Consider the following 21,204-nt stretch of genomic DNA (forward strand, 5'->3'; position numbering starts at 1 on the left):
GCGAGCTCCTGTAATGCATATTCTGCCAATTCAGGCCAGGTGTCTATTTTAGATGCCCAGTAATCAAAGGGGAATGACCTGTGAGGGAGAACATCGATAAGGGAGGAAAAGTAGTTCGTAACCATACTGGAGAAATGCTGTCTCCTGTCACTTTGAATCGATGCAGCAGTACCTGTCGTGTCAGCGGTCATTGCGAAATCACTCCACAACCTGGTCATAAAACCCCTCTGTCCAACGCCACTTCGGATTTGTGCACCTCTAACACCTCTGCCATGTTGCCCCCTACGGCTCGTGTGAGAACCATCACCGCCGCTGTGTGCTGGAAATGCCTGAACCAAACGGTCTACAAGAGTTGCTTGTTTGGTAGCCAATATTTGCTCAAGGTTCTCATGTGGCACGATATTTTGTAATTTTCCTTTATATCGTGGATCCAGGAGGCAGGCCAACCAGTAATCGTCATCGGATATCATTTTGATAATGCGGGGGTCCCTTTTTAGGATACGCATCAAGGCTTCCCTCCTCCTCGGCTGCAGACGCCTGCTCCTTAATGTGCGTCAAACTTTGCATTAGCAGACGCATTAGTGGGAAGCTCATGCTTATGATGGCGTCATCTGCACTTACCAGCCGTGTGCATTCCTCAAAACACTGAAGGACTTGACAGAGGTATTGTAGCTTCGACCATTGCACACCAGACAACTCCATATCTGCCATCCAAGTGCCTGCCCGTGTATGTGTATCCTCCCACAAACAAATTACAGCATGCCTCTGTTCGCACAGCCTCTGAACCATGTGCAGTGTGGAGTTCCACCTTGTTGCAACGTCGATTATTAGGCAGTGCTGGGGAAGATTCAGCGATTGCTGATGGTTCAGCATACTGCTGGAGTGTACGGGCGACCGGCGGATGTGCGAGCAAAGTCTTTGCACCTTCAGGAGCAGGGCTGGTAACTCCGGATAATTTTTGAGGAATCACTGCACCACCAGGTTCAAGGTGTGAGCCAGGCAAGGTATGTGTTTCAGTTATGAAAGGGATATGGCAGCCATAAAATCCCTTCCGTTATCACTGACTACCTTGCCTGCCTCAAGATGTACACTGCCCAGCCATGACTGCGTTTGTTGCTGCAAGTACTGAGCCAGTACTTCCGCGGTGTGTCTGTTGTCGCCCAAACACTTAATTTGTAACACAGCCTGCTGACGCTTACCTCTAGCTGTTCGATAATGGGACACCTCGTGTGCAACACTGACAGCTGCGGATGGAGTGGTCGTGCTACTGCGCTCTGTGGATGAGCTTTCGCTTCTGTAGGAGGAGGAGGAGGAGGGGTGGCGAACGCCTACAGCCAACTGTTTCCTAGACCACGGGCTAGGCAGAACTGTCCCACTATGGCTGTCCCCTGTGGACCCTGCATCCACCACATTAACCCAGTGCGCCGTGATGGACACGTAACGTCCCTGGCCATGCCTACTGGTCCATACATCTGTTGTGAGGTGCACCTTTCCACTGACTGATTGACTGATTGCATGGACAATGCGGTCTTTGACATGCTGGTGGAGGGCTGGGATGGCTTTTCTCGCAAAGAAGTGCCGACTGAATAGGTCATAGCGTGGTACTGCGTAGGCCATCAGGTCTTTGAAAGCTTTGCTTTCAACCAACCGGTAGGGCATCATCTCTAACGAGATTAGTCTAGCAATGTGGGCGTTCATACCCTGTGTATGCAGATGAGAGGATGAGTACTTTCTTTTCCTAACGAGAGTCTCTTGTAGGGTGAGCTGGACTGGAGAGCTGCATATGGTGGAACTAGCGGTGGTGGAGGTGGTGGACATGGCATATTGAGAGAGGGTTGGTGATGGTATTCTTGATGTTGGCCTACATACAGTGTTTCCTACCAATAACCTTGTGATTCCCTGACTGCTTTGGCCTTGCGACGATACCTCCACATTTGCTGCTGGTGGTGTCCTAACCGGTGGACTTACAGTGAGGGAAGCAATGTAGCGGTGCTGACTACCTTCATTCTGAGCAGGTGCACCAACGGTACGTGATGTTTGGTAGTTAGTCCAGGCTTGCAAGTGCATGCTGGTTAAATGTCTACGCATGCACGTTGTATTTAAATTTTGAAGATTTTTCCCTCTGCTAAAGGTCTTTGAGCATTTCTTACAGATAACTTTTGAGTTTTGACGGATCATTCGGATCTTGGTTAAAAAATTGCCACACTGCACTCTTCCTACTATCGAATACGTTTTCAGGCATTGCACGCTGTGCTACTTTCACCGGATGGCCACGCTGTCCTAAAACTGTTTTTGTTTTTGACACACGTTTTTGGCCTGATACGAGCCTGCCAGATGACAGCTGTTGCGATGTAGATGGCTGCTGCGGATCATCCACCTCCGCTTCTGAGCTACTGGCAGCGGAACCCTCTTCCCCCAATGGCTTCCAATCTGGGTCAACAACTAGGTCATCTATCACCTCCTCTTCAATGTCATGTGCTCCTTCCTCTGTGTCACCGTGTAAGGTGCTATAGCATTCGGGACGAGGCACCATAGTCTCAACAGGGTCAGATTCTGGCTGAGTACACAGCGAGGGCAATGTAGTGATCTGAGTCAATGGAACAACATAATAATCTAGCTGTGGCTGTGCATCAGTGCACTCCATGTCCGATTCATCTTGTAATGGGCAGTTAACAATTTCCCTTTCTAACCCAGGCACGGTATGTGTAAAGAGCTCCATTGAGTAACCTGTAGTGTTGCCTGACGCATCTGCAGCGCCCCAGAGTCCTGGTCGTTGCAGTACTGTGGCTCCGCCGCTAAGGGGGGCTATGGTACGTCTGATGGCACTGAAGGAGTTCATCTGACCAGGTATCACATACACCAATACATTTCACAGTCGGGCCTCCAGGGGGAGCTAAGGGTGCTATTTATTAGGCCACTCCTCACCGTGTGGGTAAACTGGGGGTCAGGCAGGAAGTTAGGTCAGAAAGCTGACTGGGTTGGAACCAGGCAACACCTTGTGGCAGGGGGTGTTGCGGGGAAGATTCGGTAGGGTCCCTGTCAGGTTTGGGACCCTGACAGAGGCCTGGCAACAAGAAAGAACGTCACGGGACCGTGCCTGCTCAGCATAGCGGCGGTGCCCTAAGAAAGGATCAGAAGCGAGATATATTGTGCTGAGTGAGAAACGAGATCAAAGCAAGAAGGAGAATACCAGTAGGAGTCGTGCTGTAAGACCGAGGCAACATCCTACTGAGGCGCACAACCGGCGGCCGGAACGCCGAGGAAGTATTCATATATCTAGCTCCAAGCAATACTTCAAACCAACGGCAGGACAGTCAGTCACAGGCGGGCTGTCTCACCTAAATCACCTATGCAGACTTGGGGGGCAACCTGTGGAGAGGGGCGACTCTAGGGTCCCGGAAGAGCTCCGAGCCTACCCGTCATACGGGTGCGTCCCAACCATAACACCGGGAGGGACGGAGGATTAGCAGGACATCATCTAATCGAGTTGTTGTGAGGGAACACGAGAAACAGACACAACAGTTGTGGGGACTATCCCGTAAGCACAGCAGGGGAGGACCACAACACATAGCGTTAGCAGGAAGGCACAGATTTCCACCTGCAAGAAGAACTCTGGAGGTGCCATCGGACCGGCCGGACTTGCGCAGCCTGGTGAACCGTATTCCGGACTGAGGACCCAGAGACCTTCAGTAAAGAAATAAAGAGACTGCAACCTGGTGTCCTCGTTATTTACTGCACCGCACCACCACCACTATCTACATCTATCACTGTACGCCCCTCAGCAGGGTCACGGACCGGGTCTAGCCACCGTGACAACCCCAGAGCAGAGACTCAGAGGCCCGGTACCGGGTACCCCTCGGCCCTGCGGCAGTGGGGGCACTACAACTTGGCGTCACGAACAGGATCTACTTAAGCCTGAGGAATCAGGTCATGTGTGTCTTGGAACTGTGATTTACTATACTTGGACTGTACTTTATTGCAAAGACTGTGTGCTGCCATTACTACAAGGATTGCCGCCAAAACCGCCGCCATTGCAGCGCTGAGGAGAAGCGCAGGAGAAGAAGAGGGGCGTGGAGTGGGCGTAGACAAGCTGGAGAGCGCGAACGACAATGGCCGCCCAGTCTAAATATTTCTGCACCGTGAGGATGTGTCCTTCAGCAGCAGAAATCCGCCTCCTAATCCTCAATGGAGGGCGGAGACAGAGAAAACGAAACCGCCCACGAAGGAGAGAGCGGGAAAAGAACCAGGAAGCGACTCACGTGGAGGACGCCATGGCCAGCAGCTCGGAACCCGAATGTGGGGTGGAAGCAGAAGTCTCCCCCAACTACCCGGACGAGTACCGCAGCCACTACTCCACAGACAACGCTGATCTTTTGCAGGCTGAGATGGGAGACCTGATTCACCAGCTCCTTCAGCTGAACACGGGGGCCCAGGCTCCGCACCAGGTAGCGCCGGAAGGAAGTCCTCTGACATCGGATCCTGTACCGCTACCGGAGTTGTTGCTGAGGCCCTCGCGGACACCGCCAGCGGAACCCACTGCGGAGGAGGAACCTGCATTGGCTGGTGAGTCCGTCGACCCTGTCCCGCCGGCGGAGGGCTTGTTAATAGGTCCCGTTGCGGCACCCCCTCTCCCTGGGACCCATAGACTCCAACGCCTGTTACCATGGGAGGAGGCAACGGGCATGGAACACCGCCTGAAGGCCCCGATCGCGCCAAACACCCTGTTGTGTGAGACCCGTGCGGAGCGCACGGTATACCGCTGGGTGAACCCAGGATCCGACCTCATGGGGTTCCCCGGGGTGAAGACACGGGAAGGGGAGATGGTGCAGGCCCTGAGCTGGGAGGAATACCAGGCCCAGCTGGAACAGCAGTGGAAGGAGAAGGAAAAGGAGTACCAGGCCGGGCTGGAGGCCTACCATCAGAAAGACTTGGCGGTCAAGGACCGGGCCCGCAAGGACCCCACCGCTCACCAGGCCCCGCGCAGGCAGGGCATCATCACCACCTTCAAGCTCCGCGGAGGCTGGGGCTTCATTAAAGAGCCGGGTCTGTATGCGGAGGTGTTTGTAAACCGAAGGGATGTCGAGTCGCATCTCAGAGAGGGCCACCCAGACCGGGATCTCTACCCGGGGAATGAAGTCTCATACACCAGGCACTTTGGGGAAAAGGGGTGGTTTGCCCTGAATGTCCGCAAGAGGCAGACCCCTGTGAAACCCCCGATTAAAGTGCCAGTGAAGCTAACCCCTGTAGCCAAGGTGCCCCCTTGTGGTCAGCCCATGGTCATTACCAGGACCACCGAGGTCACCCCCACGTGCACTATGGTCAAGACCACGACATGCAGCATTGTCACCTCCACCACCCTCGTGGCCAGGGAGGCACCTCTTCCGGTGGGTGGTGCCCGTGCTGCTCCAGAACTGAAGACAGTGGGTACGCAGACCCCCAGGTGGGACAACACGTCCCCTTATGCAGTACCAGGCGGTGCGCAATACCCTAGGGGGTTGCCTCCGCCGGTGTTACCTCCTGAGTGGTTCAAGTAACTTATACACTGCAGAAATGCTTTAATGACTGTAAATAGTTCATTGTTTTCCTCTGCTATGTTGCTGCTAAAACCCGTAGGGGTTAGTGGTGAGTCCTCCTAGGAGCCATACAGAGATGGCTCAGTAATCTCCAACTGAAGGAAAAACATGTTCTATACTGTGTATAGTAGTGGAAGGACAGAAGGCTCGGGCTGAAAGGAGCTGTCCTGTAATAGAAAGGAGAGGCAGTAGGTCTGGAGCCGTTAGGACAGGCGGTCCTGCAGACATAAAGTAGGAGAATGTAGCACAGTTGCTTAAGCCTTATAATGTGTTATAAGAAGGTCTTTAGTGGATTCAGAGTGTACATCCTTAAAGGCAATGTTGAATTAATGTTTAAAATTTTGCACTTAGTAGAATACCCGGTTGGGTAAGAAAAGTTATTTGAAAGTATTTAACCATGTTTGTAACGTTTAAGTTTCCTCACCTCCCATAAAGGGAAGCTATGTTCAAATATGCTTATTGTTATTGCACTCACAAAAATTGTATGTCTTTTTGCTGACATGTATTGTTGTTTTCTTCCCAGTCCCGGAGTACTGGATATAACCGGGGCGGAGTGCAGCGCCCCAGAGTCCTGGTCGTTGCAGTACTGTGGCTCCGCCGCTAAGGGGGGCTATGGTACGTCTGATGGCACTGAAGGAGTTCATCTGACCAGGTGTCACATACACCAATACATTTCACAGTCGGGCCTCCAGGGGGAGCTAAGGGTGCTATTTATTAGGCCACTCCTCACCGTGTGGGTAAACTGGGGGTCAGGTAGGAAGTTAGGTCAGAAAGCTGACTGGGTTGGAACCAGGCAACACCTTGTGGCAGGGGGTGTTGCGGGGAAGATTCGGTAGGGTCCCTGTCAGGTTTGGGACCCTGACAGAGGCCTGGCAACAAGAAAGAACGTCACGGGACCGTGCCTGCTCAGCATAGTGGCGGTGCCCTAAGAAAGGATCAGAAGCGAGATATATTGTGCTGAGTGAGAAACGAGATCAAAGCAAGAAGGAGAATACCAGTAGGAGTCGTGCTGTAAGACCGAGGCAACATCCTACTGAGGCGCACAACCGGCGGCCGGAACGCCGAGGAAGTATTCATATATCTAGCTCCAAGCAATACTTCAAACCAACGGCAGGACAGTCAGTCACAGGCGGGCTGTCTCACCTAAATCACCTATGCAGACTTGGGGGGCAACCTGTGGAGAGGGGCGACTCTAGGGTCCCGGAAGAGCTCCGAGCCTACCCGTCATACGGGTGCGTCCCAACCATAACACCGGGAGGGACGGAGGATTAGCAGGACATCATCTAATCGAGTTGTTGTGAGGGAACACGAGAAACAGACACAACAGTTGTGGGGACTATCCCGTAAGCACAGCAGGGGAGGACCACAACACATAGCGTTAGCAGGAAGGCACAGATTTCCACCTGCAAGGAGAACTCTGGAGGTGCCATCGGACCGGCCGGATTTGCGCAGCCTGGTGAACCGTATTCCGGACTGAGGACCCAGAGACCTTCAGTAAAGAGGTAAAGAGACTGCAACCTGGTGTCCTCGTTATTTACTGCACCGCACCACCACCACTATCTACATCTATCACTGTACGCCCCTCAGCAGGGTCACGGACCGGGTCTAGCCACCGTGACAACCCCAGAGCAGAGACTCAGAGGCCCGGTACCGGGTACCCCTCGGCCCTGCGGCAGTGGGGGCGCTACACATCCTTCACTTTTGGTTTGGGTGAAGGACACAAGGAAACGTCTTGTTCCTGACCGGGAGCATCCACTGACGACTCGCTGCTTTTATATTTGGAACTTTCTGAAGAGGAGGCGAAAGAGCTAGAGGCTGAGTCAGCAAGGAAAGCCAAAACTTTTTCCTGCTGCTCCAGTTTTAAAAGCGGTTTTCCTACGCCAAGATAAGAGAGCCTTGGAGGCCTTATGTTGCCAGACGATGACTCTGTCTGAACAACTCGAGCCTTAGTTGCTATTTTGCTTTTCCCACTACCACCAAATGCTCCACCACCACCATCAGTACCAGCGGGCAACGACCGCCCACGGCCTCTTCCACCAGACTTCCTCATTTTTGGGAAAATCTAACCAAAATAACAACCGTTATATGGTACTGTAAAACAAGGTAGAAGGTGTATATAAACTTGTTGAGAATTTAAATCTCCCTTTTTTTTTGGGAGACTGCACCAAAACACAGGCCCAGTGTATAACACAACACAATGTAAGTGGCAGAACGTGGCTGGCTGATATATGACAAACTAACAGAACTGACTTATATCCACTTTGTGACAATCTGAATGTCCCTTTTTTTGGGGGGAGACTGCACCAAAACTCAGGGCCAGTGTATAACACAACACAATGTAAGTGGCAGAACGTGGCTGGCTGATATACGACAAACTAACGGAACTGACTTATATCCACTTTGTGACAATTTGAATGTCCCTTTTTTGGGGGGAGACTGCACCAAAACTCAGGCCCAGTGTATAACACAACACAATGTAAGTGGCAGAACGTGGCTGGCTGATATACGACAAACTAACAGAACTGACGTATATCCACTTTGTGACAATTTGAATGTCCCTTTTTTGGGGGGGAGACTGCACCAAAACTCAGGGCCAGTGTATAACACAACACAATGTAAGTGGCAGAACGTGGCTGGAAGATATATGAAAAAAACCTCCCTACAATGATCTCAGGACAAGTATGGCAGCTAGCAATAAAAAGGACTGCTGCACACAAAAGTGTGGACAAATAAACAAGATAACTGCAGAAAGGAGCAACAGGATTTTTGCTTTTAAAAAAGCAGTGGGTTTGCACAGCAGCGGTGCAAACAGCAATGCAGCTATCAGGGAGCCTTATAAGGCAGCCTAATAAGCTACAGATACCCACCACTGTCCTTGCAAAAAAAAGGTGGTGTTGGACAGTGGAAATCGCTACAGCACAAGCGGTTTGGGGGTTAAACTTCCCTCCCTAACTATATCTCTTCTTCTGATGAAGCTGCAGCAACCTCTCCCTATGCTACGATCGGCAGAAGTAAGATGGTGGTCGGCGTGCACGCCCCTTTATAGCCCCTGTGATGCCGCAGAAAGCAAGCCAATCACTGTCATGCCCTTCTCTAAGATGGTGGGGACCGAGACCTATGTCATCACGCTGCCCACACTCTGCGTCCTCCTTCATTGGCTAAAAAATGGCACTGAACGCGTCATATGAAACGCGACTTTGGCGCGCAGATCGGCGACCTCATGGCCGATCCCACACTAAGATCGGGTCGGGTTTCATGAAACCCGACTTTGCCAAAAGTCGGCGATTTTTTTAATTTGTCCGATCTGTTTCGCTCAACCCTAAATGTCAGGATTTTGGACATGTATGAGGTGATCACAACAAATTTTGGAACTCTTCAGTGTTCTGGAGGTGACCTGTGCAGGACTTCCCAGGTGAAAATCCATTGTTTTCAGATGTAACGAGTACTGTGTTTCATGCCTATATTGGGTATCATTCTTATGCTTCCATGTCAACAAGTGATTCACAGCAGATTTTGCATTAAACAGGTTCTTTGAAGCTTACAAAGACTCAAATGGTCTTGTAGTATCTCATGTGCCTTTGGTGCACTGTACGTTATGCTCTTTTCAATGGTTTCCTCTTTCCTGCCAAGTGTTGTGTTCTACAAGGGTTACAGTACCCTCTTTGCAACTTCCATGTGACATGAAAGATATGAAACAATTCCATCCAGTGACAACTTCTCCTGCCTTCCCCAGCAATAGAAAATTCTCATTGCCAGTCCCCTTCTGTCTGCTCTCTGTAATTTTTATCAGCAGTGTTCCAGCTGCTTGTCACCCACTCAGCAGTCCGCTCTAAGAAAAGCCATTAAAGAGCTATTTAGAGAAAGCTCAGCACTCCATTAATACAAACCACAGACTCATTACATTGCATTACCCACCAGGGCTAACTTTCTGGTAGACACATGGGCAAGACATTTCTGAAAACTCATCAATGGGTAACTATGTCATAAAGGTGTGGAAGCAACAATCCATTATTTTTATATATTTACTAAAATTTTCTACAATTATCAGGCTCTTATTGGCTAATATTGGGAACAAATATTCTTTAGTGTTTTATCATTGGTTAATGTTTTTAAATCCGGAATGAGGTACTTTAGATATGTTTGCTTCAAGGTCACCGCCATGTACCATTTATATTACTGATGATGAACTATGTGGCAAAAGGGATCCTATGGGCTCAGGTTTAAAACATACATATGGAGCGCCCCATAGGACCGTGGGGATACTCGGTACCGGGCCAGTCAGTTTCTTAAAGGGCATGTGTCACTGCAGCGGTGACCCGGTCCATGGCCCTGGGCGTCCAATTAAAAGGGTGAAATAAAAATTATGAAAGTTGGCAAATGGGAATAAAGTCTGTATAGGGAAAGGGGATAAAGGGAATGTTCGTGACATCACCTGTGGTACTCGGCTAGGAATGGCCAACGCTGCTAAAAGGGACCACTGGGGACGATGGTAGTGCAGCCGTGATGGTTCTGCTCCCCACAGATAGAGCTTAGTCCCCAGGGCAGTTAAATATGTTTTGTAGAGTTCTGATGGTGGTAGTGATGGTGCATTGCAGGCGTCACAGGAAGAATTGTGGGGACACAGCCAGGTGAAGTATTCATGTTTTACTTACAGTCAGATGTTATTCCCCAGGTGGGGTGCTGTGTCCTCCAGGTGAGCGGTCCAGGAAATTCTCCAGTAAATTGTGGCAACTCTCCAGAACCCCCCTTTTTGTATGCCTTTTCTGGACGTCTCTCTATGCTGTTTCCACTCTTCCTGCCCAGCGCCTCACCCTCAATGTCCTAAGCCAGCAACCACGAACCTGGTCGGGCGATGTCCTCTGAGTCCCCTGGGTTCTATCCGGCTGCCTTTTTAGCCTGTTCTGGGTGCATGTGGCTGTGGCTCTTACAGACGCCACAGCCTCCAGATTTCCAGTTAAGACTTGAAGTTCTTCTACTAGATCAGGGGCCGGTTCCCCTTTCTGCGACCTGGTCCCCCCAACCTGCCCCATGGGTGGCTTCTGCACTTCCCATGCCCCTGAGACCCCATTTTCTCCTTCCTGGGAGCTTCCTTCCTTTGTTTTCCATCCACTCAAGAGCTGCAGATCTATTCATCTGCTCAGCTCCACTTCTCCTCACAGACTCTTTAACTCATCCCTCCTGTCTCCCCTGACAACTCCTCACTCTCGACCAACACCTTCTACCTAATCCCAACCTGGCCTGGGGAGGTCTGGTGTTGGGTGCAAATGTTAGGGTTCTGTACAGTGTCCCCTCCTTACCAGAGAGTTGGGGTACTACACCTCTGGATGAGATGTAGTACCTCTGTAGTGACTGGACCTTCAGGGGTGCCACATAAGCTCAAAAAATTGCATTATGATCACTTGTATTTCACATATCTATAATCGATCTCCCTACTCCATCCAAGGTTATAGTTATTGCATGTCATACCAAATTATGTAATAGTTAATTAGGGAGGAGATTACTAATACGCCACCCAAAATATAATCTTAGGAGACATGATGTTGGAAAGGTGAATCCTCACCTCATAAACATCTCTAGTATTTGACCTTTTCTGACCTTTGACTCTGCAAAACCTCTTACTGTCGCTCTGAATCATTTTAATCTGGACTATTGCCGCTCTACTAATACTCTACTACTAATTGGTTTAACTTTCTAAACTCTCCTCTCTCCAATCCATCCTGAATGCTGCAGCCAAGATCATATTCCTGTCCAACAGCTACACTGATGCCTCCACCTCATCCCGCTACCGAGTACAATACAAACTTATCACTCTCACCCACAAAGCTCCCCACAGCTATGCACCACCCTACATCTCCTCTCTCATCTCTGTCTAATGACCTAAGACTAACTTCTTCAACAATCTCAACCTCCAAGTTCCGTCTCCAAAATGTCTCTCATGCTACACCAATTCTCTGGAATGCACTACCCCAGACAATTCAATTAATTCCCAGTATCCTTCATTTTAAGTCTGCTGTTAACACACATCTCTTTAAAGAAGCACTCCCATGAAAGTTTTTACATTTAGTATATTGCTGTCATTTTATATAGCACTGTGTACTTACAATTGATCATTTGCCTTTCTACCCAGCTAGTTCTTCTGTTTCCATTAGTTCTATGACATCATGTAATTAATAACTGATTAGCTGAACCCTTCTAAGCTCTATGTAGACACAGGAGGTCAATTTTACCTGCACAAGTCATGAGTCACTGCAAAGGTCTTTGGCAGGAGGAGGAGCAGAGCAGCCCGGTCAGGAATTGAAGAGGGGAATGATAAATGCAGGGAATATAGACTTCTTGTTTCTACATAGAGCAGATAAAAAAGAATAATTAACTGGGAAGAAAGGCAAAGTGAACAATTGTAAGTACACATAATGAATGCAATATATTAGAGGATAAAAACGTTGATGTGAGTGCTTCATTAGACTAGCCTCTCACCTCACCTTACTTACCTATCTACTCCCTTTTTGCCCTTCCAAAATTTTCCTTAGCATCAGATTCCTCATAGCATCTGTTCACACACCCTCCATATACTTGTAAACATACTGGCTGGTGACAAATTCGTGCAGCGTATTTTGAATACCATATTTATTATATTGATGACTGGACCATACATGACAAGCATTTTTTACCATTTACCTTTTGCATTCTCCCATTTCCTCATAGATTGTAAGCTTGTGAGCAGGATCCTCACTCTTCCTGATAGTTTACTTATGTGTTACCAGCTGGTTTCAACTGAATGTGCGCATATTCAGTTGAAATGTATACGGTGCATAAAGTCCGCACCGCAATAGTTAACTTGGCCGCCGACTTATCAGAGGACGGTGACTGACGTCAGTGCGTCGGTCGCAGGCAGTGAATGACAGTGACCTCAACAGGCACAATGATATCAGCCACTGGCCTTTGATAGGTCGGCAGCCAATTTAACATGACCGCACCTGATCTGAAGGGAGAGGACGTGGCACCAGGAGCGCAGGCAGGTAAAACTATTTTTTTTGCTTTATTTCTCTTCTGTATATGCGGCATGACATGGGGCCAGGCACATGGGGCCAGGTGCATAGGGCTAAGACCAGGGACATGGGGCCAGGGGCGTTGAGCCAGGACTTGGGGTCAGAACCAGTCACATGGGACCATGGACACAGAAGTAGGGGCTTGAGTCCAGGACATGGGGCCAGCACAAGGGACATGAGGCCAGTACACGGGACATGGGGACAGCAAAAGGGACATGGGACCAGCACAAGGAACCTGGGGGTCAAAACAAGGGATCTGGATTCTAATATAAGGGACATGGCTGCCAGCACAAGGGACATGGAAGCCAGCACAAGGGACCTGGAGGCCCGCACCAGGGACATGGGAGACATGGAAGCCATCGGCAGGGACATAGAAGCCAACACCAGGGACATGGGGCCAGCACAATGGACCTAGGGGCCAGCACAAATGACCTGGGGGTCAGCACAAGAGACCTGGGGCCCTACACCAGGGACCAACACCAGGAACCTGGGGGCCAGCATCAGTGACATGGTGGCCAGCACTAGTGACACAGGGGCCCAAGATGGGGGACATTATTAAAGAGGTCAGGCTGAGGAACTTATTTACTGTACTGTAAGGAGGCCAAAATGAGGAACCCACATTATTAGTTTATCTGATCATCGCCTGTGTGTAGCAGAGTAGATCAGAGTACTGCAGGTTCTAGTCTCCTATGGAAACTATTGAAGCATGCAAAAAGGAAAAAAAAGAGTTTATAAAAATATTTAAAAAATAAAGCAAAAATATAAAAGTTCAAATCACCACTCTTTCACCTCATTGAAAATTAAGCAATTTAAAAAAAATCAAATATACACACATTTGGTATCACCGTGTTCAGAATCATCCCATCTATCAATATAAAAAAATAATTAACCTGATCACAAAACCGTGTAACTAGAAAAAAAATTCAAAACATGAGAATTACATTTTTTGGTCGCCGCTACATTGAAATAAAATGCAATAACAGGTAATCAAAAGATTGTATCTACACCAAAATTGTATCAATAAAAACATCAGCTCAGTGCACAAACAATAAGCCCTTAGCCCACCTAAGATCACGACAAATAGAGATGCTACGGGTCTCGGAAAATGGAGCCATTTTTTGTTTACCAAAGTTAGGATTTTTTTCCTACCACATAAATAAGAAATAACCTAGACATGTTTGGTGTCTGTGAACTCATAATGACCTAGAGAACCATAATGGCAGGTCAGTTTTAGCATTTAGTGAGTATGGTAAAAAAAAAAAAAACAACAACTGTGGAATTGCACTTTTTAAATTTTTTTTAGCACACTTGGATTTTTTCCCCGTTTTCCAGTACATGATATGTTAAAACCAATGGTGTCGTTCCAAACTACAACTCGTCCCGCAAATAACAAACCCTCACATGGCCATATTGATGGAAAATTAAAGAAGTTGTGGCTCTGGGAAGACGGGGAGCAAAAAATGAAAACGCAAAAATGGAAATGCCTCTGGTCGTTAAGGGGTTAATGCACATTACTGTAATAGTACATCCCAGTTATGGTGGCACCCAGTAGATGTGCAGGAGCCTCCTGTGTGTTACAGTGAAAGCTCCACTATACCGGGAATAATGGTTAACAGGTATTTGAATATAGCTGTAAGGTGGGCCCCTAGGGTCAATTCCTCGTTTGGCCCCAGACACCCCAGTCCGACGCTGATTGCAGTGTATTGTATAGGCGATCAATCAATCACAAATTTAAGTTTAGCCTAGTTTGAAATAACTTCGGGAGTGGGAAGAGAGGGGCTAAGTGCCAGAATAGGCGCATCTTCCAGATGTGCCTTTTCTGGGGTGGCTGGGGGCAGATGTTTTTAGCCGGGGGGGGGGCAATAACCATGGACCCTCTCTCGGTTATTAATAGCTGCCCTCAGTCACTGGCTTTCCCACTCTGGCAGAGAAAATTGCGCAGGAGCCCACGCCAGTTTTTTCCGCGATTTAACCCTTTATTTTAACAGAGCCCCCAAATTTTGCACACAGACTCTACTAACATTAGTAGTGAGGAATATGCAAAACAAAAAGGAACATGAAATGGTTTACTATATGTAACCATGTCTCATATCCTGTCGGGTTTGGGAAGGAGATAGCAAAAGCCGAATTGAATTACTGGCTTTTCTGCTATCTTGCGCGGTGTTCTAGAATTTTTTGCATGATACACCACTTGCTTGAAAACTGGTTTAAAAACATTGATAAATGAATAAATGAACTTCCCTTAACAGTGAATGTATTGAATATACATCTAAAATGGTATTATATTAATATTATCTTAATATCTAATAAATTCTTGAAGAAAGGGTATCTATTAGGAATCTGTCACCAGGTTATTGCTACCCCATCTGAGAGCAGCATGTGTAGGAGCATAGACCCTGATTCCAACAATGTATTATTTACTGGGCTGCTTGTTGTAGCTTTGGTAAAATATCTTTTTTCTCTGCTGCAGATCTACCAGTCCTCTGAATGCTGAGCTCTCTATAACCCCGCCCACACCTCTGATTGGCAGTCTTCTATGTAAACTGTGCATAGGCAGAAAGCTACCGATCAGTGGTGGGGTGGAGTTATACAGAGCTCATGAATATAGAGGACTACCTGTCAGAAGGTTTTACTAGTTCGCTAGTGATAATATCCTGTTGATAAAACAATGATTTTATCAAAACTACAGCAGCCAAGTAAGTGACATATCCCTGGAATCAGGGTCTCTTTCTCTACATTATGCTGCTCTCAGATCAGGTGGCAAAAACCTGTTGACAGATTCTTTTTAAAGTTTATTTCTCCTGTGTGATTTTAGATTGTCTAATAATCATATTGTGTTGACAGTAGGTGAGTTAGTGAATTATACAGTCGTTGTAAAGTCAGGAAAAACTAACCCAAATTGCTACAGCAAAACATTTTAACACAGTCATATCATTAGCTCCAACCGGCAGCTTTAGGATTAATGGAGAATCGAAAAACCGAAGATATAATCTTTTTACAAGTAATTCTGCATACTTTTTTTTCAAATGAGGGTCATGAGGCCCCGCTTACCCAACTGATAGCTGGATGCCCCCTGTAGATCAACATATTAATCTGTAAATTGTTGTAGGTAATGAATATGGATGGGCCGCATGCAAATATAGAGATAGCCATAGCCAGCACTTTCTAGACTTTGTGCTGTATTTATGGGCAATGGTGAAGGAACAATAAACATTGAAAATCTTACATTGTAAAATTAAGAAACTGAAGCATAGGCAGTATGAAAAAATACTGTTCGGTTTTTGACATTGTTTTTCATTGACCTGTAATAAAGATTTAATGAAAGTAAGAACAAATAATGAAACATATTGTTATAAAGGTAGACCTTATGGTTGTTGAACTATTTTTCCATTAAAGGGAATCTGTCGGTCTACTGAAGCCTAAAAAAGACACCCAAAGTGCAATTTACATGTGAATCCAGTGTCCCAATAATGTGTCTGATGCCCGAGTCAATAGCTGTTATTATTGGGAAAATATACTTCTAGTGGCATCCTCGGCATATGAAAGTACACCTGACAAGTCCGGGGTAAGGGGGACACATTTTGATTTTCTTCTCTTTTTTTTGGCATTTAAATAATTTTATAATTTGATAGATTGAACTTTTATGGAAACGATGAAACCAAATGTTTATTTATTTTAATTGGGAAAAAGGTGATTTAAACTTTTTTTACATTTTTATTAATTTTTAAATTATATTTTAGTCCCCCTAGGCAACTGAAATTTGCGACCGTTTGATCATTTGTATTATATACTGCAATATTAAGGAATAGTAGAATATTGTGAAATTATCTTTCTTGTATAAAGCCCAGCCACTGACGAAGACGGCAGTGATGGGTGTGTTCACTCAGCTGCCATTGCAACCCATCAACTAATGATAGGCTATGTAATAACTTATTGATGGATGGGCGTCGGAACACAGGACCCTACATCGATCAGCAGAAGGGGTACTTTTATCCCTGACAAGGCATGTCCTGACCGCCGCTCCATTCATTCCTTATGGGACTGCCCAGAACTGCGCTTGGCTTTTTTCGGCAGCCCCATGAATAGAATGGAGGTTGGGCATGAGCACTGCTGCTTCATTATAATGGGGATAAAAGTACCCCATTCTGCTCCAGGGGTCGGACCATCACCGATCTATACTTTATCACCTATCTTCATTAGACAACCACTTAACAGTTTTAAGATATCTATGTTCAAATGGTGTCTGCAGACACTACACATTTTTATTTTACTGATAAAAAAAAATCTTGCTCAGTTTTTATCAGGATGTGACTTCTTCGATACAAATAAATAGTTATTTTTTTAATCATTTTTATATTTTTTGCTTTTGTCAACCCACCCAAACAGTTTTTTGAAACACAAAGAATCCAAACAATGAAGCAAGGCCTAATGTATAACCAGTGACATTTTACATGTTCACTATGAGAGTGGCAGGCTCTCCAAGTGTTGCCTGGTACATATAGAGCATTGCCATCCATATAGTCTAAATACGACATAGATCATACTGAATCGCTGACAGTAACAAATGGTTCTCATAGCATGCTAGTGTTGGTATAGCAGATTGGAATGGCATTTCAGTAATTATTGTTATCCATCACTGACATCGACACAGGCTATGCACAAGACCTTGGATGGGAGCAGACATGTGAGCAAGTTGTCTTGAAAAACTGGGCTTCCACTAACCCCTTTAGGAGTGGACGTAATATTTGCATTACTCAAAATCCTATAAAGTGGATCTATTCATCTTTGCCATAGAGATTAAGTAATCTGGAAGCAATGCTGCCTTAGGTGACAAAGCAATCTCCAAAGAATTTGGAGTCAGATTGTGTAGAAATGGAGGAAATTAAAGACCATTATTACCATTTCCAGGCGTGGTCAACCAACAAAAATTACTCCAAGAGGAAGGCATTAGTGATGAGCGAGTATACTCGTTGCTCGGGTTTTCCCGAGCACGTTCGGGTGATCTCCGAGTATTTGTAAGTGCTCGGAGATTTAATTTTCTTCGCCGCAGCTGAATGATTTACAGCTGATAGACAGCTTGAATACATGTGGGGATTCCCTAGCAACCAGGCAACCCCCACATGTACTCAGCCTGACTAATACAGTTGTGGCCAAAAGTATTGACACCCCTGCAATTCTGTCAGATAATACTCAGTTTCTTCCTGAAAATGATTGCAAACACAAATTATTTGGTATTATTATCTTCATTTAATTTGTCTTCACTGAAAAAACACAGAAAGAATTGTCCTGAAGCCAAATTGGATATAATTCCACACCAAACATAAGAAGGGGGTGGACAAAAGTATTGACACTGTTCGAAAAATCATGTGATGCTTCTCTAGTTTGTGTAATTAATAGCACCTGTAACTTACCTGTGGCACCTAACAGGTGTTGGCAATAACTAAATCACACTTGCAGCCACTTGACATGGATTAAAGTTGACTCAACCTCTGTCCTGTGTCCTTGTGTGTACCATATTGAGCATGGAGAAAAGAAAGAAGACCAAAGAACTGTCTGAGGACTTGAGAAACCAAACTGTGAGGAAGCATGAGCAATCTCAAAGCTACAAGTTCATCTCCAAAGACCTGAATGTTCCTGTGTCTACCGTGCGCAGTGTCATCAAGACGTTTAAAGCCCATGGCACTGTGGCTAACCTCCCTAGATGTGGACGGAAAAGAAAAATTGACAAGAGATTTCAACGCAAGATTGTGCGGATGTTGGATAAAGAACCTCGACTAACATCCAAACAAGTTCAAGCTGACCTGCAGTCCGAGGCTATAACAGTGTCGACCCGTACTATCTGTCGGCATCTGAATCAAAAAGGGACTGTATGGTAGGAGACCCAGGAAGACCCCACTTCTTACCCCGAGACATAAAAAAGCCAGGCTGGAGTATGCCAAAACTTATCTGACCAGAGAACATTCTTCCAAAATGTTTTAAGCTTTTTCAGGTGAGACAAAAGTAGAGCTCTTTGGGCAAAGGCATCAACATAGAGTTTACAGGAGAAAAAAGAGGCATTCAAAGAAAAAAACACGGTCCCTACAGTCAAACATGGTGGAGGTTCCCTGATGTTTTGGGGTTGCTTTGCTGCCTCTGGCACTGGACTGCTTGACCGTGTGCATGGCATTATGAAGTCTGAAGACTACCAACAAATTTTGCAACATAATGTAGGGCCCAGTGTGAGAAAGCTGGGTCTCCCTCAGACGTTATTGGTCTTCCAGCAGGACAATGACCCAAAACACACTTCAAAAAGCACTAGAAAATGGTTTGAGAGAAAGCACTGGAGACTTCTAAGGTGGCCAGCAATGAGTCCAGACCTGAATTCCATAGAACACCTGTGTAGAGATCTAAAAATGGCAGTTTGGAGAAGGCACCCTTCAAATATCAGGGACCTGGAGCAGTATCATTGATGGTTACCGGAAGCGGTTGGTCGCAGTTATTTTGGCTAAAGGTTGTGCAACCAAGTATTAGGCTGAGGGTGCCAATACTTTTGTCTGGCCCATTTTTGAAGTTTTGTGTGAAATGATCAATCTTTTGCCTTTTGCTTCATTCTCTTTTGTGTTTTTTCATTTAAGACAAATTAAATGAAGATAATAATACCAAAGAATTTGTGTTTGCAATCATTTTCAGGAAGAAACTGAGTATTATCTGACAGAATTGCAGGGGTGTCAATACTTTTGGCCACAACTGTAGCTGTAAATCATGCAGCTGCATCAACAAAAACTAAATCTCCAAACACTAAAAAATACTCGGAGATCACCCGAGCAACGAGTATACTCGCTCATCACTAATGCCTTCCTCTGGGAGTAATTTGTTGGTTGACCACTCCTGGAAATGGTAATAATGGTCTTTAATTTCCTCCATTTCTACACAATCTGACTCCAAATTCTTTAGAGAATGCTTTGTAACTTTTTCCAGCCTGATGACCATCAGCAGCTCTTCTCCTTTGGTCTTCAGAAATCTCCTTTGTTCATATCATGGTACACTTCCGCAAACATATGTTGTGAAGATCAGACTTTGATAAATCTCTGTTTTTTTGTTTTTTTTTAAAAACTCACACCTGATTATCATGTCATTGATTTTAAAAACCAGACTCCAATTTCACCTTCAAGTTATCAAATCCTGAAGCTTCACATACTTTGTCACTCACATATGTCATATTGGATAATTTTCCTCAATAAAAAAACATTACAAACTCTAATATTTTTTACTTATTTGTTTGATTCAGAGCTCTTTAACTAGTTATAAGACTTGTGTGAAAATCGTGCCGTATGTAATTTTAGATCAAATTTACACAGAAATTTGGGAAATTCCAAACGGTTCACAAACTTTCAAGCACCACCTGTTTTATATCATTTGCATTTACAAGAAACAACAATCGCATTATAATACATGTTTATACGTTATAGGGTTCAATACATACAGCAGACAAAATGATCAAGCAAAATGTGAACAGAGCTTGACTGAAGAGAAACTGTATCATCCAAAAAAAACTATAAAATAGTCATAAAGTCTCAGGAATTAAATATAAAAATAAAGAAAATGAAAATAATTAATTAATAAATAAATAATAACACCAGCATCATATAAGCCTGTTCTGTCACTGATTGTTTCAAATTGTATTTGGGTAATTAATAGAATTAATCACCTTATTTTTTTATCTGACCTTTAACAAAAGTTTCTAACCTTACAGAATTTCTGGGCACTGCCGTTCCAATTTTTTTTTTTAATTTTGGTTCATCAGATCGGTTTGTTTTCCACCTAAATAATTAACCGTTTTTTAAAAACCGGAACTTAAAACAATGTATTTCAACCCATGAAAACCCGAGGTATGTTTTTGTGTTATCTTATTGCATTGTTGCCTGACCACGTAGTAACCTAATGTCTTGGAATGTGATGGGGTTAATTAGTTCTGGGAACCCTTTTTGATGGTGTAGTAACCTTACTGACCTTCCTGTGCTCAGTAACTGGTGTCTGGAAAGTGAGCACCATTTCTCATTACAATTAGAAAGCAGAATTGAGTTTTCAGGTCAGCCTGGGAAGATTGACTGAAATTCTCCTCGCTCTAATCAGTATATAAAAGTGTAGCATCCGTAATATTCAAATCTGTGAGGATCACAAAGGTCTGGAGACATTCCTTAATAAGCAGGTTCTTTGGGCTTGAAACTCTCTTGGTGGCAAAGGCCAGTTATTGACATCTCTGACATCTTATCATATCTAGAGAGCAAAAACTAGACACATTCTAAATGACATGACTCATTTTTGTAGAAGTAAGCATATTTTTTGCAAGCCTTTTCTTAACAAAAATATTATTCATATTTGATAGTCTTTTGGGGGTAAAAGAATTTATAATATAACAAATAAAATAACAAATCACCACTCTTATGGATTGTATGGTTCGATGTGCATCGTCCTAAAGAAAATCCAAAGTGGCAACTGAAAACATGCTTGAAGCATACACTACTAAATGTAATACCTGGTACTTCTCAATCACCGCACTGCAGGGCAGCGAAATACGAGAATAATAGTACATATAGATATAAGGA

The sequence above is a fragment of the Ranitomeya variabilis genome, chromosome 4 (genome assembly GCF_051348905.1).
Source record: "Ranitomeya variabilis isolate aRanVar5 chromosome 4, aRanVar5.hap1, whole genome shotgun sequence".
Lineage (NCBI taxonomy): Eukaryota > Metazoa > Chordata > Amphibia > Anura > Dendrobatidae > Ranitomeya > Ranitomeya variabilis.